The sequence below is a fragment of the Vicugna pacos genome, chromosome 10, assembly GCF_048564905.1.
Source record: "Vicugna pacos chromosome 10, VicPac4, whole genome shotgun sequence".
Taxonomy (NCBI): domain Eukaryota; kingdom Metazoa; phylum Chordata; class Mammalia; order Artiodactyla; family Camelidae; genus Vicugna; species Vicugna pacos.
Genome location: NC_132996.1, coordinates 3,509,850 through 3,536,915, shown reverse-complemented (window position 1 = coordinate 3,536,915; position 27,066 = coordinate 3,509,850). Strand labels below are relative to the sequence as shown.

General features: G+C 36.5%; 1 protein-coding gene and 1 pseudogene across 3 annotated transcripts in view; both read left to right on the top strand.

Annotated features, from left to right (window-relative positions):
* The window catches only part of GRIA4 (glutamate ionotropic receptor AMPA type subunit 4), a 439,401-nt gene that overhangs the window by 71,885 nt on the left and 340,450 nt on the right, over window positions 1-27,066 (top strand). The gene's annotated exons all lie outside the window — the stretch shown is intronic.
* Window positions 19,265-26,323, top strand: LOC116279294 (60 kDa heat shock protein, mitochondrial pseudogene; annotated as a pseudogene).

Below are 27,066 nucleotides of genomic sequence, written 5' to 3'. Positions count from 1 at the left end.
CACTTGATATTTTGCAAATGAATCATTGTAAATGATGGCCCCCAAAATAATATATTAATATTAATTATTTCATTAATTATTTTTTCTTTGCTTGTACCCAGAATTAATCTGAAGCAACAAATAACTAGTATCTTTGGCACTTTTAAAAATCTGCATTTTGATTGGAAAATGTGTGATAATAGAGAACAATTATATGAAGATTATATTGGCTTAGAGTGACTACACTCTTAAAAGGAAACTTAGGTGATTTTCTTTTCTGAGGAAAAACAGGGTAAATAATAGGACACAGGGAAAAAGTTGGTCTTCCTTAATCTTACTTCAGCAATGAAGGAAAAGAATTTGGCTTACATAAACTGTGTCTGTTCTAATGATGGGCACTTTGGACATGGCATTAGCTTTTTTGGAATTGTTAATATTGCTTATGCATAAAAATACGCAAAAAATTGATGCATCAGTATTTCTTACTACACTAGAAAATAGTACATTGACTGTTGTTCTCATAAGGAAAGTGTACTTCAAAAAAATCTTTTCTCTTACTTTTCATTATACAGATTACTGTTAAGTAATGGTTTGTTTCTGTAAGTCATATAAAGAGTTGGAGTCTTGAACAACCATTTGCACCAATTCTTCTTTTGGATGTAAATAATATGACTGATCTCCTAGCTAAGAAACAACAATATTCCTGGTATGTCTGGGTCACAGCATTCATGATTAGGTAACGTATCTATTTATTGATTACCTGCCACCAAGATTCCTTTGAGTCTGTGGTTTTGTCACCGTAACTGTAGATGGGAGGTGGGGAGAGAGAGAGAGAAAAAAGAGAGAGAAGGAGAAAAGGAAAGAAAGAAAGGAGGAAGGTGGAAAGGAGGGAGACTATGAGGGAGGGAGGGAGGGAAGGAGAGAGAAAGGAAGAAAGAAAAATTAAAGAGGGGGTTCCCCTAGTCACACATCCAGGATGCTGAAATATGCCCACTGGCTACAGACTGTCTATCTTTAGAAATAAATGTGACTTCCTTAAAGTGAGGTTCTCAGCCAAAGCTCTAATGTTAAATAAAATATAAACTTAAAAAAAATTTGTTTTCAAATTTACCAGACTTAGCCCCTGGTTTGAAGTCACTGCAAAATTGGCTCTGTGACACCATGGCATATGTACGTTGAATCATATGGGCTTGCCATTTTAGAGGTCAAAACTGGCAAATATCATCACTTTGATATAATTCAACCTCACTGAAGTGTGTAGTAACTATAGGGCATACAAAGACAATATAAGATATGTTGGTCTGTTAATAGTTCTTAATTGTATAAGAGAGAAGTCATGTATGAACAAGTATGATTTATATATGATCAGAAAGGTTTTCAAGTGGATTAGATTGGATTGAGAATGGAGGTAGGATGAAAGACATTCTAAGAGAAGAGAAAGACCAACAAATATATGAAGGTGGAAAAATATAGGGTGTGCTGGGAGAGTTATAAAGGAAAAAGCAGCCTACTGTGGATTGCACATGAAAGAAGAGAGAGAGGCAAAAATCTAAAGGGAACAGTGGCCTGATTGTGAAGATCTTTGACAGTTACGTGAAGAATATTGAAATCTAGTATACAATAGAAAAATAATAAAGGCATTTCATTCAGAAAAGTCACATAAGCTGTCCTGAACTTTTAAGATGAATAAGGCAATGGTGTGCACGTTAAGACAAAAAAGGAGCAGAAGACGCTCAAAGCTGAGAAATAAAATTGCAAATATTGTAACAATAATATTCTGGCAATAAAGCTAGAAGGAAGTTGGCAGAAGAAATGAAAAAATAAAAGAGGGATTTGAGAAGTATTGAGATGAGTCCCTCTACATTTGTTACTCTCCTCTATGGACAAGGTTAAATACTATGAAATATCTAGATTTCGTCCCCAGGGATCTTAGCGTTTAGGGAAGACGGTAACAATTGTAAGTCAGTGTCTATTATTAGTGTTATTAAATGGCTTGGTCCTCCTACATGCCAGGCTGCTCCAGGTGCACTGCATCTAGAAGGCAGAAAGTAATATTACTGGAGAGACATAGTGCTAGGGGAACTCCTCCTGGGGAAAAAGACAAGAGAAACATTGTGAAGAAGGGGAAATAGTACTTGCACCTTCAAGTATTTGTAAACCTTGGACACATCAAGATGACTTGGCAGTTAATTCAATACGGGGGAGTTAGCAATTAACAAAGAAGAATCAATGATAACTCGTTTCCAAATCTGAATGGCAGTGCTTTCTGGGGAATTAAAGATGATCCTGAAGGGCGAGAAAGTTCTCAGGGGAATAATAATGATTTCTGTTATAGCTCGGCTGAAGGTGAGCGATGCCAGGGCAAGTGCAGGGTTGTGAGTGTTGAGAGGGTTAAGAGTTAGGCAGGAGACACTAGATGTGCCAATACATTCCTAAAACCTAGATACTCAATATTGTTACTGAGTCCAAACTCGTTCTGCTCGCCACAGGACAGGCCAATAAATTGGGGGATAAGGTGTTGGGGCAAGGAAAAGTGACTTTATTCGGAAAGTCAGCAGACCAAGAGGATGGCAGACTAAGGTCTTGGAGAACAATCTTACTCAAGTCAGAATTCAGGCTACTTTTATAGTAAAAGGGGGGCAGGGTGTGGTTGGTTGTTGCAAACTTCTTTGGTATAGGAATTCCTTGTTCTTGTAGCTGTCCATGTGGGTCAGGTCATGGTGCCCTTGTAAATCTCTGACAAAACAAACGTTAGTTTCTATTCTGCAACTTCTCATCTTTATGTGAGTGCAAAAGTGTTAACATCCTTAAAGGTCAGAGCCTTGAGAACAGGCTCTCCTGTATATTTCAGGCTCTAGGCAACATTGTTTTCCAAAAGGTGCAGAACCAGCAAGACTAAGCCTAGAAAACAGGGCACAGGGTTAGAGCCAAAGAAACAGGTCTAATACGGAGTCAGAGTTGTTCCTTCCTGTTACAATATCACTATAACACATCATTTTCCCCTTAAAATGCAATAATGTATGGCTGATCCTTAATGTTTCTACATATGTTTATAAAATCATCTTTATCAATTTTTTAGTTCTCTTCATTTTTCTTCATTTTCATCACTTGCACCAATAGATACATTTGTTTTTAAGGAAATGGAGCTTTTAATCACCATTAAAGAATAGTTGCATATGCAGCACTAAGCAGAGAATAAGAAACTGTGGCCTCATGAAGAAATTAGGTAGTTCCCTTAGGTTTACTTCTACCCCAAATCAGCCTCAGTCAGTCTGTCTCTGTCTCTGTCTCTCTCTCTCAGATCTGGCAACTGACAGTTCACATTTCAGGGTCTTAGAAAAGAGGAATGAGAAAAATGTGATGAAAATAAGGTGGAATATGAAACAAATCCATACTCTCAACACTATATGTTAAACTACCAATATGCAACAGAGTCGTGTTAAGTGCTAGAGATACAATGGTTTATGAAATAGAGTCACATTCTCATGCTGCTTACAATTTATTCACCACTTCTACAACACAGCTGCATTGCACACACCTGCTATGAGAAGGAGATTCTGTTAGCAGAGAGATGGATAGTAATATACAGCTAATACATCATTCATGAGATGGTGGTGCTAGAAAGAATCAGGAGGGTCTGACTTAGTCGAGGTGATCAGGGAAGGCATTTGCAATGAGGGAACATACAATCTGACAATGGAAGAATGACTTGTCCAGTAGATTAATTGTGGGAAGAATATTCTAGACAGATGAACAGCAAGTGTGAGAGAGAGAATTAGGGAAGGTGACAGAAGATAAAAGCTGATATTTTCTGTTATAAAAGGCATTGAATAAAAGATAACATTATTTGCTTTCTAAATTAATACATGAATTTTATGATGAAGTGGTTTAATTATTCATGACCCTGTTTATTTGGAGGGGACACAAAGGAGAGGTTTGTTTAAATTGGAGATATTGTAAGTGGGCAAAACGAGGAATATATTAGATCAGGAGACAAAACTGCTGTCATTTAAGAAACAAGAAAAATTGGCTCTCTCCAAACCCTTGCCTGCTCTCCAATGCCAAAATTTAAGGTGTTCTGCCCTACTGAGAAGCACACTGTGAGTTGTATACATCCTTCCTGACCCTTTTTGTGACCCACAGCTTATATCTCAGTTCTACTGTAAAACCACCCAATTGTGAATTAACCTGAATTTTGATAAATTAAAGCCTGGTTGTATACTTGTGTAAACAAACCTCTAAAATTCTCAGACTCTTTAATCTGTTTTGAGTTTATTTTTGTGTGTAGTGTCACAAAATGTTCTAATTTCACTTGTTTACATGTAGCTGTCCAGTGTTCCCAGCACCACTTATTGAAGAGATGGTTTTCTCTCCATTGTATATACTTGCTTCCTTTGTTTTGGATTAATTGACCATAAATGTGTGGATTTATTTCTGGGCTCTCTATCCTGTTCCAATTATTTATGTGTCTGTTTTTGTGCCAGTACCATACTGTTTTGATTACTGTAGCTTTGTAGTATACTCGGAAGTCAGGGAGAAATATCCCTCCAGCTCTGCTATTCTTTTTCAAGATTTCTTTGGCTATTCAGGATCTTTTGTTTCTCTACAAAATTTTAAGTTATTTGTTCCAGTTCTGTGAAAAATGCCATTTATATTTTGATAGGGATTGCATTAAATCTGCACATTGCCTTGGGTAGTATGATCATCTTAACAACACTGATTCTTCCAATCCAAGAACAAATTATATCTACCCATCTGTTTGTGCCATCTTCTGTTTCTTTCATCAATGTCTTATGGTTTTTGGAGTACAGGTCTTTTGCCTTCCAGGTATTTTATTACTTTTGATGTGATGGTAACTAGGATTATTTCCTTAGTTTCCCTTTCTGGTAGTTCACTGTTAATGCATAGCAATGTAAGAGATTTCTGAATATTAATTTTCTATCCTGCAACTTTACAGAATTCATTGATGGGCTCTAGTAGTTTTCTGGTTGTATCTTTAGGATTTTCCATGTATAATATCATGTCATCTGCAAATAGTGACAGTTGTACTTCTTCCTTTCCAATTTGGATTCCTTTCATTAACCTAAATTTAAGACCAGATACTATTAAACTCCTTGAGGAAAACATAAGCAGAACACTCTTTACATAAATCACAGCACTATTTTTTTTGGATCCATCTCCTAAAGTAAAGGGAATAAAAGCAAAAATAAACAAATGGGAAGTCCTTAAACTTAAAAGCTTTTACACAGCAAAAACCATCAACAAAATGAAAAGATAACCTACTGAATGTGAGAAAATATTTGCAAATAGTATTACTAGTAAAGGATTCATATCCAACATATATAAATAGCTCATCCAACTCAACATAAAAAAACCAAACAACTCGATTGAGAAATGGGCAGAAGAACTGAATAGACATTTTTCCAAAGAGGAAATGCAGGCGGCCAACTGGCATATGAAAAGATGCTCAACATCACTAATTATCAGGGAACTGCAAATCAACACCACAATGAGACGTCACCTCACATCTGTCAGAATGGCTACCATCAAACACAAATACCAAATGTTGGTGAGGATGTGGAGTAAAGGGAGCCCTTGAACACTGGTGGTGGGAAGGTGGACTGATGAGGCCACTGTGGAAACCAGGGTGGGAAGTTTCTTAAAATTTTAAAAATAGAACTACCATATGAGCCAGCAGTTCCACTTGTGGGTATATATCAGGAAAAAACAAAAACACTAATTTGAAAAGATACATGCACCTCAGTGTTCATAGTGGCATTACATACAATAGCCGATAAATGGAAGCAACCTAAGTGTCCATCAACAGATGAATAGATAAAGAAGATGTGGTATGTATATATGTGTGTATGTATGTGGCTCACATACATATACACTCACACAATGAAATACTACTCATCCATAAAAGACAATGAAATTTTGCATTTACAGCAACATGGATGGACTTGGAGGGCGTTATACTGAGAGAAATAAATTAGATGGCAAAAGACAAATACTATATGATATCACTTATATGTGGCATCTAAAAAAATACAACAAACTAGTGAATATAATTAAAAAAAGAAGCAGACTCACAGATTTAGAGAACAACGTGGTGGTTACCGCTGGAGGAGAGGGAAGGAGAGGCAATATAGAGGTGTAGGAATGGGAGGTACAAACTACTGGGTGTAAGATAGGCTCAAGGATGTATTTTACAACATGAGGAATGTAGCCAATATTTTGTAATAACTGTAAATGGAAAGTAACCTTTCAAATTGTACAAAAAATAGAAATATAAAAAATATTTAAAATATTATATTCTCAGAATCATATTTATTTTTAAGCAGATTTAAAATTATATTGCCAAACTATTGCCCTATAATTTAGAGAAGTAAAATCAATACCAAAAGATTGCCACCTTCAAGAGCAAGGTTTTTCAAGACATCAAATAGATATTTAGTTTCTAATTAAAAGTAGTGGTCTAGTTCGGCTTCATTACAGTTTTCTCTCTCTCTTCTTTACCTCAGTGTCAGCAGAGTCATGTGAAAGAATCCCTCTCATTCAGTCAACCCAGAATTTTGTGCTTCAGAGTCCAGCCTCTCGAGCATCTAGCTTTTGTAGAGCAGGACCTCAGGAGGTTGTGACCTGCAGTTACCAGCACGATTATTTCTTAACTTTGAAGCTTAGTCCGTCTTTGCTGAAGAGCCATCAAGTTCCCGCCGGCAGCTTCTGGGCTACAAGTTTTTAATTAGTGCTTATCGTCACACCTTAGCTAACCCCCTTATCTAGAACAGCTTTCTGCTACCCCGGCAGAAGAATCATTTCACTTGCGTTTTTCCCTGGCACCTATTTTTCTATCTTTTTTCCTTCAGAGTCAGAAAGAGAGAGCAGAAGTATGAGAGAAAATAAATGTAATGTTTCCTTCCCTCTTGATCTCATGATTTTTCTGCCCTTTTAAAAAGGGAGTATTGAGGGGAGGGTACAGCTCAGTGGGAGAGCGCATGCTTAGCGCGCAGGAGGTCCTGGGTTCAATCCCCAGTCCCTCCATTGAAATAAATAAGTAAATAAATAAACCTAATTACCTCCCTCCAAAACAAAAACAACAAAAAATAAATTAAAAAAAAAAAGAAAGAAAGAAAGCAAAGGAAGTTAACTTGATTTCCATGGCGACTCCACAGCTCCTGCCTTTAGCAAGTTTACACTCAACTTTCCCTTATGGTTAATAGAATTGAGATTATTTTTCTTAACTGAGCTCATGCGCATTTGCTGACAGAAGCTGCTTTAAAAAAAAAAAAAGGATCTTACAGTTTGGGGGGCAACTTTAACATTTGACCAGTCTGCAATACATAATGTAGCTGAATTTGCTCTGTGTGGGTTAATCGGTCGCTTTTACCTTAGTGGAAATCAAAAAGTGTGTGAGGCTTACTCTTCAGAGTTAGGGGAGAAAGATGTCTGAATAGGGCTATTCACATACACAGGATACGCCTAAAATATGGATTCAGAATGAAAGGATTGGGGAACGAACACAAAGCTTCTTTCACAATATTCTCACAACTTCTGTGATCAGGTTATTTAAATAACAGAAATATGTAAGTATTTTAAATAAAAAGATGTATGCGTGCTCTCCCCCGAATTTTGAGACTTTTCACCCACCCACCATGGATAGTCATTTTTCTTGCCAAGTCTGGGGATCAACCCAAGTGACCTTGTCTAGAGATTTTTAAAAAATCACATCCCAGCTATGACTCATATTTAATAGAACTCACAATAACTTCAAGATTAAATATTTAAACTATGTGAGTTAATTCATTTACCCGTTCGTCTTTTCTTCCTCTTTCCCTGTGTGAACACGTGTGTTTTATATTCAGTCCTTATTTCTTCATCATTAAAGTGAGAAGGTTGAACTTGTCATAAAAACCTGAGGTTTACGAGATTAGTCAGAGCTGGATTTTCATGACACTGTGTGTGTGCGCGTGTGTGTGTTTTGTACATGTGCATGTATGTGGGGAAGAAATCACTGTTACCATTCTTAACACAAATACCTGATGGTATCGCTTTTCTTTAATAATAAGAACTTTAAAAAATTTTGAAATAGAAAATCGATGGATAATTTGCCTCAGTAAAGCATGTCCTCGCTTTACGTTAGTACTTCACTTGAACAGCCAAGGGCAGAGACGGGAGATCGAGAAGTGAGTGGTGGAGCCCTGAGGCGAATACACAGATCAGGTGCTTCCCCGCATGATTTGTACTGATGCTGAAGAGAATGTACTCACTGCACTAAGACAAAGACGAGAGGAAAATCACCTAATCCTTGTTGAGGGTTTTTATTTCTCTGTTCACTTCGTTGGTTAGTTAATTGTTTGGCTAGTTAGCTAATTAGTTCTTTAGTTTAAGACTAGCATGCTGGAAAGTGCATGATTCCTTGGTATAGATTTTTATAAGTTACAACAGCCAAGTTAGACAGACTGATGTGTGCCTACTGAAGGTGACAAGATTGAGGAAACAGAAAAAAAAATTGAAGCTTCCAGATAGTGGTGCTTAAATATAAAAAATAAAAGTTAGGAAACAGAAACAATACAGAATAAGACATTCATTAGAAAGAAATATAATCTATTTCCTTTGTATAATTTAGCCAGAAGGAGAAATTAACATTTTCTTATGAAAATCAAACATGAACCCTATAAAAGAGTCTGAGTAAGACTTTGCTAAGCTTAACTAAAAGTTAGTTTTAAACAACTGGGCCTATTTCCCCATCTGTAAAATGAAGATGATGATAATACTTAAGCAATAGGACTATTTTGATGATTAAATAAATTATTTTATTGAAGCATATTTTAAAACGCTATCAAATAATGTTAAGTAATAGATATATGAATAAATATTGCTAGGTTATAAAACCATACACCTAACAGAATATCTAAAATCAGCAAAAACTGAGTTACAAGTTAACCCACGGTTTGTTTGAAAGATACGTTATCCCTAAGCTGTTCAGAATGCAGGGATTGTGTAAATTTGTTGGTGTTGTGATATTAATAATGACAAAGACAATTTTGATGTTGAGAAACAGACTAATGGTCACCATTTAAGTACCTCCCATGGGTTACATCTGTACTAGAAACATCACATATGTAATCACTGATTTTTTTTAAGTTGGCATTTATTGAGTGATTTCTGGGTCTAAAACAACATAGTAAACATTATCATTGGGAACATCAAGACTCCAATGGTGCCTCCAACTTCAAAGCACCCAGTGCTATTGGAGAAATATGATACGAGCTCAGACAAATCAAATACCAACAAACTATCTGCTATTGCTCCAAAGTTCTACATAGCTTCATCTCTTTGGAGCATAATTCTGTGTTCAAATGTAAATAACTCATAAAATCAACTAGGAAAAATACCCATCTTAACATGTTCTCTTTGAAACCCAAATCAAAAGAATACAATATCATACCCCCATTTAATTGCTAAACTCAAAATAGCTGTTTGTCTAATTATGCTTTCACATGACTTTTTGGTAACTCATTGTTTCAGCTTTAAATTTTAATCCCAAGAGATACGGAATTCTGAATTGCAATCACCTAAAGTATGATGATCTCATCTGTAACATATCAAGTGGGTAATTTTTCCTTTAGGAAGCTATGCAAATAATTCAATATAAATTACTAAACTAATTTATAGTATTTTTTCATTTCCGCTAAGTGACACAGCTTTGAGCATTGCTAAAATACAAATGGACATGAAATATGCAAAAGAATGTTACAGCATTTTTGGTGTATATTGTGTTTCTTGGAAAAAAACAAACAAAAATATGATAATTCTAGATTCATAGTATTTTGCTATTAAGTAGTTTGGTCGTCATCTGCCAGAGATTTCACTGAGGGAACAGAGTTGAAAGCTTCAGCTATATTCATACCACTTTTATGTTATTAATATTAATAGGTTATATATTTTTAAGACTTTCAATCACCCAATGATTCAAAGTCATAACTAAATAAAATGAGGAACCAGAGTCAAATCAAATCACAGTTTGGAAAAAACATAGTGAAAAAATAGCTAATAGTGATGTTTGCTATTTTGTCTCTTGCAAACTGAATTGTCTGGGCACGTTATGAAAATAGTTCTTATCTGTGACTCCATTCCTGCCCCTGATTAATATGCAGTTTATCAGTAAACTGGCGGATGGCATCTGGACAAGGGAAAAGAAAAACATTGTTGGGGTTTAGGATTTCTAAAGTTAGTTATTAAAAAACAAAATCAATGTTTTTGAATTAAACATCTTCTATCTCCGCTACTGGATTCTAACCCCAAAGACCAGGGTGTGTTTTTTTCTTACTATACCTCTAGTCTAGCATCACACAGAGAAACGACCTCAGCAAATATGTATGGAGTCAATTAAAGTGTCCTTAATGTGCAAATAAAGTTCTGTTGTATATAGTCATATCATACGTGCATTCAGAATGCATTGAAATGAACTGTCTTTTAAAGATGTTTGAAATTTAATAATAATAATTACTTACTAGTTTACAAGATACTACTTCTTACTGAAGTTTAGTTAATTTAAATGTTTCCACCTGATAAGGATTTTTAAGGTTTATTTTACTCTGCACAAAATGCAGTATCCAAGAAATAGAAGAATAAGCATTTTCCTGCTAATGTATTTTATATTCTAAAATAGCTATTGTTCATATTTTCTCACATACTTACTACTTTATTATTATTTTCTGGGAAAGAAAGGAACACTAGCACTTAGAACACAATGAGAGACGTTTTGGTGATGTGTAAAGGAATTTAATGGTAGTTCTTAACCTCTGCTTGAACACAGCATCCTTTTGAAAGACCGATAAAGCTCTCTTTCTCTCCAGAACAATGCCCAAATGCACATGTGCTCACCTATTTCGCCTGCAATTTTAAGATTCTTCTGTTTCATTCAAGACAAATAGGTTAGGAAACCCCAGGCTAAAATCAGTCCATGAAGAGAACATGGACTCAGCCAAGAAGTAGGACAAAGATGGAAAGATGATTGTGTTAAAAAGGGTCAAGAAGCATGTGCTTCTGAAGGGAAGAATGCACAGTGGTTTATAAATCTGTGAAAGACTCCATAACTTGAATGCTCCCTAACAAGGTGATTTGAATTGTTTGGAATCAAAACACTGGGGCTTATTCATGCATCCAGCCATTCGGTTGGCCACCATGCTAGGAACTGAGGTGGTGGGGAGAAGTGAAATTGTGGGAAAAGAGTTATTATTTTAAACTAGGCAGTTCCTCTGTGTTTCTCACATAAACTAGCATATCATGAGATAAGGGAAATTAATCCACTTATATAGAAGTTTCTGCTTACTAGGGTGCAGATTTTATACCCAGTAGCCATTTTTCATTTATAATTACTATTGACAATTATATGCAAATGAATGAACTTTTTAATGAAGTCTAGAACCACAAAATGTAATTTACTTTAATTAATATTAAATGACCATAATTAAAAGTATTAATGTGATATATAATCAATGCAGCAATATTGTAAGTTTATGGTTTTAAGCATCATAGCAGTACCCAAAATAGGATGAATATTTTTCTCGAAATTGAATGAAAAACATGGCATCTTTAATTACCCTGAAATTATTTACATGCATAGGGATAGCTCAAATTAAGACAGCAGTTTTTGTGGCTTCAGTCAAGCTCAAGTGAGTTTAGAGGTAATTTCAATTCACTGTGACATTCATTGAGACTCAGGCTTGGGTCTGTTTCCCTAGTAACATGGAGCTGCTTTGCAATGAGACACCAGGGAAGACTTTGATTAAATCCATGTAGAAGTAATTGTGGCCTCAAGTAGATTGCAGTGGAGCCAAGTAAAATGTTATCAGAAAACCAGAGAGAATGTGCATTAACAACCACTTTGCATATGAGATCTTTATTCTTCATATTTGATGACCCTGGACACTTACTATGATCCGTGTGCAGGTGTGACTGGGAGACGCTGTTTGTGAACAATGGGCCTTTTCACTCTGCACTTGCTATGATGCTTCTTTGGTTTTGCAGCTGCAACTGCTATTCGCAAAGCATGCAGCTGTTCAAAGGGAATCCATTTAAATGTGAAGCCAGTCCCAACTCTTTGCACAAAAGAGCCACCCCATTCCTGAATATGCCATGACAGTTTGATCAGTCTGCGCTGAGCTACCTAACTTCCTATAGCTCCATCATACTGTTGGAGAGTCTACACAGAACTTTCCCCAGGTACTCCTGGCTGCTTCTGTGCTCTTTACTAATGCTGAAATGGACAAGAGTTGTACTTTCATGAACATCATTTAAAACTCCAGGCATTTGTTTTCTCTTCATTCATTTATCCTTTCATTCAGAAAACATTTATTGAGGACCTATCATGTCCCTCTCTCTTTTCATGTGCTCCATGTGAAGCAGACAGGAGAGGGAAGGAAGACAAATGCTTTCCCTGGACACTGTTTTTGGCTGCTCCAAACCTGCTATTTGATTATAGAGATGGCTTGTAAATAAGGTTGATCAAATTACTCAAGAAACAAGCTGTCATGTTTGGACAAAAATCACTTCACATGACAGTTTTGAAATTTGAACGGCACCATAACTTCAGCTGTTGTCAACTTCTGTGATGTTTGGTTATGGACACAATGATACCAGTGATACAAACACATTGACGCCATGTGTCACTGCAGTCTTCAATCAGCCTTTTGTTTCCCCATCCATTCTGCCAAAAGTAATACCATAACTTTTTCTTTATAGTGACACCTTCTACTTTCTACCTTTGAATCTCTTATATTAAGGTATACGTTCCTTTGGTCATCTCATGAATATCCACATGGCTCCCTCCCTCAACCCTTCACTCGCTTTGAACATCATCTCATCAGAGAGGCTCACCATAGAAACGGCACAATTCTCCCATCCCACCAATGCCCACACTTCCTATTTCTCTTTGACCTAATTTATTGTTTTTCATAGCATTTCTCACTATCAGGCACATTTGTTTATCATCTGTTTTCAACCACCAACAGCTCAACTGTTCTAGTCACTGTTTTATTCCCAATGCCTGGAACAATGCCTAGAATCTAGTGGAACACTCAATAAACACTTGTTGAATAAATGAATGAATGAATGGTATAAATCCACACATGCCATATACTGCCTAACAAGGCATGGAGATGTGATGGCTTGTCACATGACGCTGGCAGCATGTGAAGAGCTCAGGAAGATGCTCCTGTAAACGTCCCTCTGGGGAAGGACACAACTCAAAGTAGCAAAAACGTTTCTGACCATCACTGACTTGATGTGCTGCAGTAATTACATAACTGCAGGAAGAGAAGAATGAATCAGCTCATTGCTGGTCTCACACCTGAACCCTAGATAGGTGGGTACATTTCTGGAATTCTACCAATTGTCTTTAATTAGTGAGACAGCTGCTTTGGCAGCTGCAATCTGATGCCAGGCACATCTTGCTAAACCAGAGTAGATCATTCCTGTTAGTGGTTTCAGTCCCATGTGGCTCCATGACTTTCCTTACTGCCAACAAAAGTGCTCAAATCCCATGTGACAGTTAGTTAAATGCTGGCAAATTTTCAATGAATCTGTTTAATCATGGAATGAATCTCTCTTTGCCTTTTCCCTTGCTGGTCAGCAGACAGCTATACACTAATGGTAGCTTCCATTTACCCACATGCTCAGGCCGGAAGCTGGAGTATCATCCTTGCCTCCTCTCTCTTCTTTACCCCCAAATCCAACCATTACAAGGATAAGTCAGCTCTCCTGAAACTGTCTTCTTTTAATTCCCACTGACATTGAGTCAGTTTCAGCCACCATCGTGTCTCATGGAGACAAATGCATTCCTCCTTGCTGGTCTCCCTGCCTCTGGTCTAGTTCCTCTCCAATACATACTCCTAACAGAATACAAGACAGCCTTTCAAAAATGCAAATCTATACCGGCTTCTCTTAATCTTCAGAATAAATTCCGAGTCTTCAGCTTGGCATGAAGGGTCATTTATGAATAGACACCTGCCTCATTTTCCAGCTTCCCAACTACCCAGTCCCTTTGAGCTCCAGTCATTCTGAGTTACCTGCAAAATCCCTGAAGAAAGTCTGCTCTTTCTTGACTCTGGACTTAGCACATGTTATTCCCTATACTTGATAGAAATTCTCTCCCATTTTTAGTGGGGTTTATTCCCTTTTCCTGTTTCAGTTTGAAGACTATCATATTCAGAGTTTCCTTAATCCCCTGGACTGTATTAGGTCTCTGTCATCTGCACTTATTTGTCATGCTGTGATCACTCCTATCAAGATTTAAAACACATGGTGCTGAAATTATTTATTTACTTTCCTTTTTACCCACTATCCTACAAGTATATCTTCTGTGCTCAACACAGTGTTTGGCACACAGAAAATATTCAGCATCATTTGTTGAATGAGTGAGGTTTTTTAACATTTTTTATTGATTTATAATCATTTTACTAATTTACAATCATTTGCAATTTACAATGATTTACAACCATTTTACAGATTCAGTGTAGAGCACAATTTTTCAGTTATACATGAACATATATACATTCATTGTCATATTTTTTCCTCTGTGAGCTACCATAATATCTTGTATATATTTCTCTATGCTATACAGTATAATCTTGTTTATCTATTCTGCATTTTAAAATCCCAGTCTGTCCCTTCCCACCCCTGCTCCCTTGACTACCACAAGTTTGTATTCTGTGTCTAAGAGTCTATTTCTGTTTTGTATTTATGCTTTGTTTGTTTTTGTTTTTGTTCTAGATTCCACATATTAGCGATCTCATATGGTATTTTTCTTTCTCTTTCTGGCTTACTTCACTTAGAATGACATTCTCCAGGAGCATCCATGTTGCTGCAAGTGGCATTATATTGTCAGTTTTTATGGCTGAGTAGTATTCCATTGTATGAATGAGTGAGTTCTTAACTGCCATGAAAGTGTATTTATACTCATGGGGATAGTATGTCTCCATATTACATCTACTTAGAAGTCACTTTCGGAAGTTCACAGATCCTTCAAGACAGAGAGTTTAGAATATGTACCAACGTGATTGTAAATTAAAGCTTTTCTTTATTTCAAAGCAGAATGTATCCATTCATTACAAGTTAATGAAGAATTCAGGTCCATTATTAGAGAGATTATGTGTGTGCATATGCATATGAAGCAAGGTTTTTTTAAGGTACTGGCTAGCACTTTCAGTAAGTGTAAAGCAAACATAATTTTTAACCTCCTTGAATGCAATTAAATAGTGTGGAGAAATCATTGATTAAGATCGCACCTGCACTTAGCCTCTTCCACCTGAAAAGTGTTAATTTTGGATTTGTGACAGCACCCAAAAATGAATGAGAATAAATTAATAAGCATAATAGGCATTCAAACTTGATACTATCAAATGGCTTCCCCTGAAGTTAGGTGCATGACTTAAAACTGTCTATTTTTTTACTTTATTTTTGCTGAAGAGTAAATGTTTGATCATAGTAATAATATATATTAATGTTTTTCTCAAGCCACTTTTATTCTTACACAAATACTTTTTCTAGTCATGGAAGAAAAGTTAACTTAAAACTATGGCTTCAAAGACAAACCACAATAAGTTCCAGTTCACTAAAAATAAAATAAGACCATTAAAATTGAATATCCAAGTCATTCAGATGATTCTGGAGTAATACAGGAAAATACAAAGGTAAATTAATAAATGCAATTGTAAGATATTTTAATCACACATATATATTTAATTAGAAAACCAAATAAAATAAAAATAATAATAATAAAGATAGTAGGAAAACCAAAGAATGGGAGACATACAACTAATGGCTGATGGTTATGGAAATGGAAAAAAATTCATATAACAAAAATATTTTTAAAATATTAACAAACCACAGTAATGACACTAAATAACACATAGAGCGTTTTAAAATTTTTTTACTGAAATATAATTGGCACACAATATTATGTAAGTTTAAGGTGTACAACATAATTTAACATATTTGTATATTGCAATATGATCACCTCTGTAGTATTAGGTAAAACATCTATCATGTCTCATAATTATAACTTATTTTTTTGTGGTGGGAACAACTAAGATATGGTCTCTTAGCAGCTTTGAAATTTATAATAAGTATTGTTGTCTATAATCACTGTTCTGTACATTAGTGCTCCAGAACTTATTTATCCACTAGTCGCAAGTTTGTACTTTTAATCATTTTTCACATCCCACCCCCACCCCACCCTTGTAACCATCATTCTACTCTCTGTTTTATGAATTTGGTTTTTTAGATTCCACATGTAAGTGATGTCATACAGTATTTGTCTTTTCTTTTCTGGCTTATCTTACTTAATGTAATACCCTCAAGATCCATCCATGTTGTTGCAGGTGGCAGGAGTTCTTCCTTTTTCATAGGTGAACAATATTTCATGTACATGTGTGTGTATATTTTGTGTATGTATATGTATATGCACACACACAAACAGATACGTGGATATACATCTTATTTACTCACCTATCTGTTGACAGACACTCAAGTTCTTTCCATATCTTAGCTCTTGTAAATAATGCAGCAAAAACATGGGAGTGCAGATAGCTCTCCTACGTCCTATTTTCATTTCTTTGCACGTACAAACATACCTCATTTTACTGCTCTATATTTTATTGTGCTTCACTGATATTGCATTTTTTTTGCAAGTTGAAGGTTTGTGGCAACACAGTGTAGAGCAAGCCTATTAGCACCATATTTCCAACAGTATTTGCTCACTTTATATCTCTGTGTCATATTTTGGTAATTCAAGCAATATTTCAAACTTTTCGTTCTTATTATATTTGTTAAGATGATCTGTGATCAGCGATCTTTGATGTTAGTATTGTAATTGCTTTGGGGCACCATGAACCGTGCTCATATAATACAATGAACTTAACTGATAAATATTGTGTGTGTTCTGACTGTTCCACCAACTAGCTCTTACGCCACCTCTCTTCCTCTTCTCAGACCTCCCTTCCTCTCCTCAGACCTCCCTTCCTCTGCTCAGACCTCCCTATTCTCTGAAACACAACAATGTTGAAATAGCCCAATTAATAACCCTACATAATGGCCCCTAAGTGTTCAAGTGAAAGAAAGAGTTCCATGTCTCACTTTAAATCAAAAACTGAAAATGATTAAGCTTAGGGAGGAAAGCATGTTGAAAGCTGAGATAGACAAAGCTAAGCCTCTTGTGTCAAACAGGTAGCCAACTTGTGAATGCAAAGGAGAGATTTTTCTTAAGGAATTAAAAATACTGTAGTGAACACACAAATGATCAGAAAGCACAACAGCCTTATTGCTGAAATGGAGAAAGTTTTCATGGTCTGCAGAGAAGATCAAACCAGCCAGCCACATTATTCTGTTGAGCCAAAGCCTAATCCAGAGCAAATTTCTAACTCTCTTCAATTCTATGAAGGCTGGAAGAGATTAGGATGCTGCAGAAGAAAAGTTTGAAGCTTAGCAGAGGTTGGTTCATGAGGTTTAGGGAAAGAAGCCATCTCCATAACCCAAAAGTACAAGGCAAAGCAGCAAGTGCTAATATGGAAGCTGCAGCAAGTTTCCCAGAAGATCCAGTTAAGATAATTCATGAAGGTGGCTCCACTAAACAACAAATTTTCTGTGTAGATGAAACAGTCTTATATTGGAAGGAGATGTCTTCTAAGACTTTCATAGCTAAAGGCTTCAAAGCTTCAAAGGACAGACTGAATTTTTTGTTAGAGGCTAATGCAGCTGGTGACTTTAAGTTGAAGCCAGTGCTCTTTCACCATTCCCAAAATCCTAGGACCCTTAGAAATTATGCTGAATCTACCCTGCCTGTGCTCTATAAATGGAACAACAAAGCCTGAATGACAGCACATCAGTTCATAACATGGTTTACTGAATAGTTCAAGCTTGCTGTTGAGACCTACTGCTTAGGGGGAAAAAATCCTTTCAAAATATTTTTTAACATTTTTATTGATTTATAATCATTTTACAATGTTGTGTCAAATTCCAGTGTAGAGCACAATTTTTCAGTTATACATGAACATGTATATATATATTCAGTGTCACATTTTTTTTCTCTGTGAGCTCCCATAAGATCTTGTGTATATTTCCCTGTGCTATACAGTATAATCTTGTTTATCTATTCTACAACTTTGAAATCCCAGTCTATCCCTTCCCACCTCCCGCCCCTTGGCAACCACAAGTTTGTATTCTATGTCTATGAGTCTATTTCTGTTTTGTATTTATGCTTTGTTTGGTTTTTTTTTTTTAGATTCCATATATGAGTGATCTCATATGGTATTTTTCTTTCTCTTTCTGGCTTACTTCACTTAGAATGACACTCTCTAGGAGCATCCATGTTGCTGAAAATGGCGTTATGTTGTCAGTTTTATGGCTGAATAGTATTCCATTGTATCAATATACCACCTCTTCTTTATCTAGTCATCTGTTGATGGACATTTAGGCTGTTTCCATGTCTTGGCTATTGTAAATAGTGCTGCTATGAACGTTGGGTTGCAGGTATCATTTTGAAGTAGGGTTCCTTCTGGATATATGCCCAGGAGCGGGATTCCTGGGTCATATGGTATGTCTATTCCTAGTCTTTTGAGGAATCTCCATTCTGTTTTCCACAGTGGCTGCACCAAACTGCATTCCCATCAGCAGTGGAGGAGGGTTCCCTTTTCTCCACAGCCTCTCCAGCATTTGTCATTTGTGGATTTTTGAATGATGGCCATTCTGACTGGTGCTGCTCATTGACAATGCACCTGGTCACCCAAAAGCTCTGATGGAGAAGTATAGTGAGATTCGTACTATTTTCACGCCTTCTAACATAGCATCCATTCTGCAGCCCATAGATCAAGGAGTAATTTTGACTTTCAAGTCTTATTATTTAAGAAAGACAGTTCATAAGGCTGTAGCTATAATTGACAGTTATTCCTCTGAACGATCTGGGTAAAGTAAATTGAAACCCTTTAGGAAAGGATTCACCAGTCTAGATGCCATTAAGAACATTCATGATTCCTGAGAAGAGGTCAAAATATTACATGAACAGGAATTTGGAAGAAGTTGATTCCACCTCTCATGGATGACTTTGAGAGGTTCAAGTCTTCAGTAGAGGAAGTAACTATGTAGGTGGTGGAAATTGCAAGAGAACAAGAATTATAAGTGGAGCCTGAAGATGTGATAGAATGAATCGTTGCAAGTCTCATGATAAAACTTTAAAAGATGAGGAGTTGCTTTTTATGGACGAGCAAAGAAAGTGGTTCTTGAGATGGAGTCTACTTCTGGTGAAGATGCTATGAAGACTGTTGAAATGGCAACAAAGGCTTTAGAATATGACATAAACTTAGTGGATGAAATAGTAAGAGGGCTTCAGAGAATTGACTCCAATTTTGAAAGAAGTTCTATTGTTGGTAAAATGCTAATAAACAGCATTGTCTTCTACAGAGAAACTGTTGGTGAAAGGAATAGTTAATTGATAAGGCAAAGTTCAGTGTTGTTTTATTTTTAAGAAAGTACAACAGCCACCCCAACTTTCAGCAGCCACCACCCTATTAGCAGCCACCAACACCAAGGCAAGACCTTCCACCAACAAAAAGATTACGACTCACTGGAGGCTCAGATGATGGCTAGCACTTCTTAGCAATAAAGCATTTTTAATCAAGAGATGTACATTTTTCAGACATAATGCTGTTGCACACTTAATAGGCTACAGTATAGTGTAAAGGTAACTCTATCTGCACTTGGAAACCAAAAATTTTGTGTGACTTGCTTTGTTGCGATATTTGCTTCATGGCAGGGATCTCAAATGGAATCAGTGGTATATCCAAGGTCTGCCTGTATACCCAGAAGTGGAACTGGTGAGTCACATGGTAGTTCTGTTTTTAATTTCTTGAGGAACATTCCTGCTGCTTCCCATAGTGGCTGAACAAGTTACATTCCCTGTGATAGGGAACCCCTTCACATCCTTGCCAGCGCTTGTTATCACTTGTCTACCTGATGACAGCCATTTGAACAGGTGTCGCTTTAATTTGTATTTCCCTGATGATTAGTGACGTTTAACATCTTCCCATGTAACTGTTGGCTGTTGGGATGTTTCTTTTTGGGAAAAAAGAAGTCTATTTATTTCCTCTGCTTATTTTTTAAACGTATTTTTTGTTTTTTTAATTACTGAGTTACATGAATTCTTTGTATATTTTGGATATTAACCCCGTACCCAATATGATTTGCAAATATATTCTCCCATTCTGTAGGTTGTCTTTTCATTTTGTTGATTGTTTCTTTTGCTGTGCAGAAGCTTTTTAGTTTGATGTAGTCCCACTTGATTTTTATTTTTGTGTTTTCTGTGTTTTATCTAAAAAAAAAATCATTGCCAAGATTAACATCAAGGAGTTGTTTTCTTCTGGAAGTTTTACAGTATCAGCTCTTATGTTTAAGTCTTCGATCCACTTTGAGTAAATTTTTCAGAGTGGTGTAAAATAGGGGTACAATTTCATTTCTCTTCATGTGGTTATCAAGTTTTTACAGCACCATTTGTTGGAGAGACTATTCTCTCCCCCATTGAATGTTCTTGGCTCCTTCATCAAATATTGGTTGACTATAAATGTGGGAGTTTATTTCTGCACTCTTGATTCTGTTCCATTGGTCTATGTGTCTATATTTATGGCAGTACCATTCTCTTTTAATTAATTACTATAGCTGTATAGTATTGCATGAAATCAGAAAAGGTGATGTCTTGAGTTTTGTTCTCCCTTTTCATGGTTGCTTTGGCTATTTGGAGTCTTTTGTGAATACATACAAGTTTTAGGATAGTTCTTTTTCTATTTCTGTGAAAAATACCACTGGAATTTAGATAGAGGTTGCATTGAATCTATGGATGGCTTTAGGTAGTATGGATATTTTAACAATATTAATTCTCTGATCCATAAACACAGCCATCTTTCCATTTATTTGTGTCTTCTTCAGTTTCTTTCATCAAAGTCTTGTGGTTTTCATTCATTCACAAAGCCTTACCTTCCTTGGTTAAATTCATCCTGAAGTATTTTATTGTTTTTTTGATGCTACTATGAATGTGATAGTTCTCTTTATTTACTTTCTAGCTGTCTTATTGTATATGTATAGTTGTTAGTGTTAGTGTTTAATTGTCAGGGCAACTAATTTCTGTATGTTGATTTTATACATGATACTGATACATTTATACATTGATGCTGATAGCCTAACAGAAATTCCTTTGTGGATTACAATCTTAATCCCCGGAAGCTTTTAGAATCCTCTCTTTGTCTTTGATTTCGGACAGTTTCATTACAATGTGTCTTGGAGAAGGTCTTTTTGCATTGAGATAATAGGGTTATCTATCAGGTTCATGAACTTGGATGTCCAATTGTCTCGCAGGTTTGAAAAGTTCTCAGCTATTATTTGTTTAAATAAACGTTCTCTCCCGTTTCCTGCCTTCTTCTTCTGGACCATGATTATTCTATTTGTTTTTTGTTTTTTTGTTTTTTTAATGGAATCCCATAGATCACATAGCTTTTCTTTGTTTTTTTCATTGTTTTTTTCTTTGTTCTCTGCAAAATGGGTTATTTCAAAATCTGTGTCCTCTAACTCATTTATTATGTCTTCCATTTGCTCTCCTGTAATGTAGATGCTCTCTTTTGCATTTTTATTTCATTCGTTGAATTTTTTTCAGCTCCAGAATGTCTATTTAGTTCTTTTATATGACAGATATAGATCTTATTTTGATCATCTTTTTTTTTTTCATGATTTCATGTCTTTTGAGTTTTCTTGTGGCTTGTTGTGTCTTTAAAGACAGTTATTTCAAGTTCTTTATCAATTAGGTCGTGAAGGTCCATGACTTTGACCTCAGTTATTGGAGAAATGGTTTTGTCTTTTGATGATAGCATGTTTCCTTCATTTCACATTGCTACTTTCGCATTTGATGTAGCAGATCCTTAAACCTCTGCTAGTTGCCTTAAGATGGTTTATTCTGTTCATTGGTGCTATACCTTTTCCAATAAGACAAAAAAAAAAATCTGGGGTTTGCTCTGCCTTTGTATAGGTACATTCCACTCATCTTGCTCCCTCTTGCAGCAGAATCCTTAAGCTTTTATGTCTTCCCTGGTTCTTACAACTCACCAGGCTGCTACTGGAAACCTCTCTTTTGTTTTTCAGAAGGTAGCACTATAGTCCAAGTTTGTGGATTCCCCCTTGTCCACAGACCTTGGCCTGTTTTCTGAGTGTACCTCCTGTCTCCTGGAGCTCCCTCTTCCCTCTACACTTGCGAACATATACAAGGAGCTGTCTCAGTGTGGCAGGAAGTGTGTGTTTAGCACTTGGTGCATTGAGGGCGCCTGCAGAGTGACGTAGTAGGGAGATCCTCAGGTGAGGTACTCCCAGAAGCCTGCTGAAGTAGCCCCTTTAATGTACTTCGATGCTGTTATCTGCCTCTTTCTTGATCTCCTTCTTCCTCCCAGTCATGGAGGTCCTGCCTCAGTACTCTAGATGCTGCTGGACAGAAATGGGTTTCCTGCTCTCCTTTTTCCTTGCAAGAAAGGTGGCCACTGCCTGACAGTTCAGTTCCATGCAGTATTGTGTGGGGTGGGGGGGGTTGGGAGTGGGGACAACACTGGTAAAGCTTTTCTTATCTCCACTGAATTCTAACTCACAGTGTTTTCCTCCAATGGTGTCCTAGAATCTCCCCTCAAGAGACTAGATGTCTGCAGTTTCTCTCTCACTTGTGGGCATTTTCCCAGGTCAGCACTCTGCAGGTTTTCTCCTGACTCTGGCAACAGAGTTGGAGGCAGGCTTGCTGCTCTGTTAGTTCCACAGCCTGTATAGAGGTCAGTCTGCCTATTTTGGAAGCACAAGTGGGAAGGCTTCTCCTAGGTCCCTTGTCATGTGATGTTGGATCCCACAACTCCCAGAAAGGTGCTTTTGTTCAGGGATGGGTGTCTAATCTTTGTTCTAAAAAGGGACAAAAAGGAGAAATGTTTTATGCCACAGTGATGTTAATGCCACTCTTATAAATAGTATTTGATGTGTGCCAGGCATTGTTCTAAGCATTTTTCACATATGAGCGCATTTAATCCTACAAAGCATGGGTAATATCCCTATTTAAAGGCAAGGGAGCTGAGGAGCAATGAGGATAAATTACTTACCCAGTGTCAGCTACCTAGAAAGTCACAACCAACCTAGGCAGGGATGCTTTTTCACATCTAATCATGTACTTAAAAATAAAGACAATCAAACTACAAGTGTGAAGATGCAATAGAACAGGGAGACTTAAGAATAAATAACCAATTAAAGGGCGACTCCTTATTGTTCTTTTGGAGAACAGTTTCATATTAAAACAAATGATTTATTCTACCTTGTAATTTGTAATGCAATTACTTCTCATTTATTCCAAAGGAATAATTCAGAAATTAAATAATTAAAAAGTTTTATGCAAAGACATCACAACACATTTGCATGGGGAGCTGAGTATGGCAGGCCAGGGTATTTGCAGTAAATCATTAAAAAAAAAAGACATCTTAAACAATTAAACATTGAATTGTTGAATAGATTGGAGACATCATTGGAATAAAATTTATATTGCCATTAAAATGATAGATTTCAAAAATATAAAGCAATACTTAAAGTTCAGGCACATTTAGACAAATTCAAATAAAAAAATGCTATTTCTCACCTACCAGCCAGGCAAAAATTTTAAAGTATGACAACACATCCTTATGGTGGGAAAACGGGGACTCATATATTGTCAGTGAGAATGCAAACTGGCACAACACTTCTAGCGGAGAATTAAAGGATATGTAACAAAACTGTATATGTACTTATCTTTTGAACCAGCAACCCCACTTCTATGAATATACCTTGAAGACACACCTCCAACAATACATATGCACAAGGTTCTTCACTACAGTATTGTTTGAAGTGCAAACTATTGAAAGCAACCTAGATGCCCATACACAGAAGAGTGGTTGAATAAAGTATGGTACATCCAAACACTAGAGTACTAAGAAACTGTGAAAAAGAATGAAGAAGACTGCTATGAACTAATATGGAGTAATTTCCAAACTATATTGTTAAGTTAAAAAAAACAAAAAGCATGGTGCATGCAGATTGCCAGGCCTGGGCCAAGGGGATGGAAGCTGCTGCACAGACAGTACCAAGGTGCAGAGGGAGCAGTGGAGAGAGGGGACATGGGAGCTTTGCTGTGTGTGCCATGCCATTTGTCCCTTACTTCACCAGGTGCATGCCCCACCACCTCCTTAGGAAAATGCTTGGATAACCTGCAATCTTTCACCAGAAGAAGGCCAGTGTCCAGGACACTGGGTCCTTATCTGACTCGAGCTTATGCCAAAGATGTAAAATTTGGTGCAGATGTTCAAGCCTTGATGCTTCAAGATGTAGTAGGTCTTTTAGTTGATACTAGAGTCATTACTAGGGGGCTAAAGGGAAGAACAGTGATTGAAAAGTGTCAAAATAACAAAAATGGTGTGACTATTGCAAAGTCAATTGACTTACAGGATAAATATAAAAATATTGGAGCTATACGTGTTAACAAATATTACCAATAACACAAATGAAAAGGCTGTAGACCTGCCACCACGGCTGCCATCCTGGTGTGCTCTACTACCAAAGATGGCTTAGAGAAGATTAGCAAAGGTGCTAATCCAGGGGAAATGGGGGGTAGGGTCATGTTAGCAGTAGGTGCTATAATTGCTGAACTCAGGAAGTCATCTAAACCTGCATCAACGCCTGAAGAAATTGCTGTTTCTGCAAAGAAATTGGCAGTATCATTTCCAATGCAATGAAAAAAGATTGGAGTAAAGGGTGTAAAAATATTAAAGAATGGAAAAACACTGAATGATGAATTAGAAAGTATTCAATTATTAAGTTGAAGTGTGATTAAGTGTATATTTCTTCGTACTTTGTATACATCAAAAGGTCAGAAATGTGAGTTTCAGTATACCTGTATTCAACTGCGTGAAAAGAAAGTGTCTAGACCATTACGCTTGCCCTTGAAATTGTCAGTGCTCAGTGTAGCCCTTAATGATAACTGCTAAAGATGTTAATGGAGAAGCTCTAAATGCACTCCTTTTTTTTTAACTGCACATTTCAATGAGTTATTTTATCTTTTTTTTTAAGATAAAATAGAGCAGTTTCAGGTTTACAGCAGAATTGAGCTGAAAATAGAGTTCACACATAGCCCTCCCCACCCACAAGTATATACTTCTCCAACCACAACATCCCTCATCTGTGTGGCGTATTTGGTACAACTGATGAACCAACATGGGCACATTATTATCAACCGAAGTCCATAGTTCACATTAGGATTCACTCTTGATGTTGTACATTCTGTGGGTTTTGACAAATGCATAATGACACATAGCCACCACTATAGAACCATACAGAATAATTTCATCGCCCTAAAAATCCCTTGTGCTCCATCTATTCATCCCTCTCTCCCTCCCTCTTCCCAAATGCCTGGAACCACAATCATTTTATTGTTTCTATAGCTGTGCCTTTTCCAGAATGTCATTTGGTTGGAACCATACACTCCTTTTGAATAGGCTAAAAGTTGGTCTTCAGAGTGTAGCAGTCAAAGCTCTAGGTCTTGGTGACAATAGGAAAATCTGCTTAAAGACATGGCTGTTGCTACTGGTGGTTCAGTGTTCAGAGAAGATAGTTTGACCCTAAATCTTGATGATGTTCAGCCTTATCACTTAGGAAAAGTTGGAGAGATCACTGAGACCACAGATGAAGCTCTGCTCTTAAAAGAAAAAGGTAACAGGTTCAAATTGAAAATCATATTCAAGAAATCAATGAGCAGTTAGATAACATAGTTAGAGAATGTGAAAAGGAAAAATCGGGTGGACTTCTGGCAAAACTTTCAGTAGAATAGCTGTGCTGAAGGTTGATGAGTCAAGTGATGGTTAAGTCAATGAGAAGAAGTCTACACATGCCCATTATATTCCATGAGTTGCTGTTTAAGAAAGTGTTGTTCTGGGAGGGGGTTGTGTTCCGCTTCAGTGTATTTCATGCCTTAGACTCACTAATTCCAACTAATGAAGATTTTTTTCAAAATTGATGTAGAAATTATTAAATGAACACTCAAAATTCTTGTACTGATCATTGCTAAGAATGTAGATGTTGAAAGATTATTGATAGTTGAGAAAATTAGCTAAGTTCCTCAGAAGATGGTTATGATGCTGTGCTTGGAGATTTTGTGAATATGGTGGAGAAAGGAAGTATTCATCCAACTCAGACTGTAAGAACTGCTTTATTGGAGGCTGAAGGAGAGAAGCATCCTGGAAATTGGTGGAATGGGTAGGATAGAGGTTAGTAGGTTCTAATTCATAGGATGGTGCTTCACTATTACTAAGCTATATGACAGGCTGCTTGAGGCAATGTTTCTTACCAATAATTTCAGGGAAGTCAGTTGAAGAAAACGACCAAAGAAAAGGCCAAGTGATACTTAAGAAATTCACTATAATCATCAATTACTAGTTTCAGTTGACAATACATAATGATTTATCCCTGTCATTGTCCATGCTTATAGATAATTTATTTTGTATTTGTAAATAAAAAATCATTTGTACAATCATGAAAAGTACATGTGAAAGAGAATCTATAGTGTGCTATCCTTTATGTTAGAAAAAATGGAGAATGAAGAAAAGATTTATCCACTAATCTCTTCAAAAGAGAATCAGAAAGATAAGACAGAAACTGATAAGGCTGGTTACCAGTAAAAGGTGGGTAGGAATGGAAATGAAAGAATGTGAAAGGAATGATACTTCTCTAAGTAATACTTTTCTATGTAGCACTGCCTTTTAAGATGTACCCCAAAATATAAATAAATAATACAGCCAGGATGTATGGGGACCCCAAAATGGAATTAAAAATTAACAATAATACAAAAACACAGAAGTATGTTACAAATAAATGACATAATCATACTTGAAGAGGGATAGAGAAAAAACGAATTAGCTTTAATTTGGGGGAACAATATTTTGATTGTGTACAATACACGAATATATACTACACACGAGTATTGTACTGTAGTTCATCAATTTG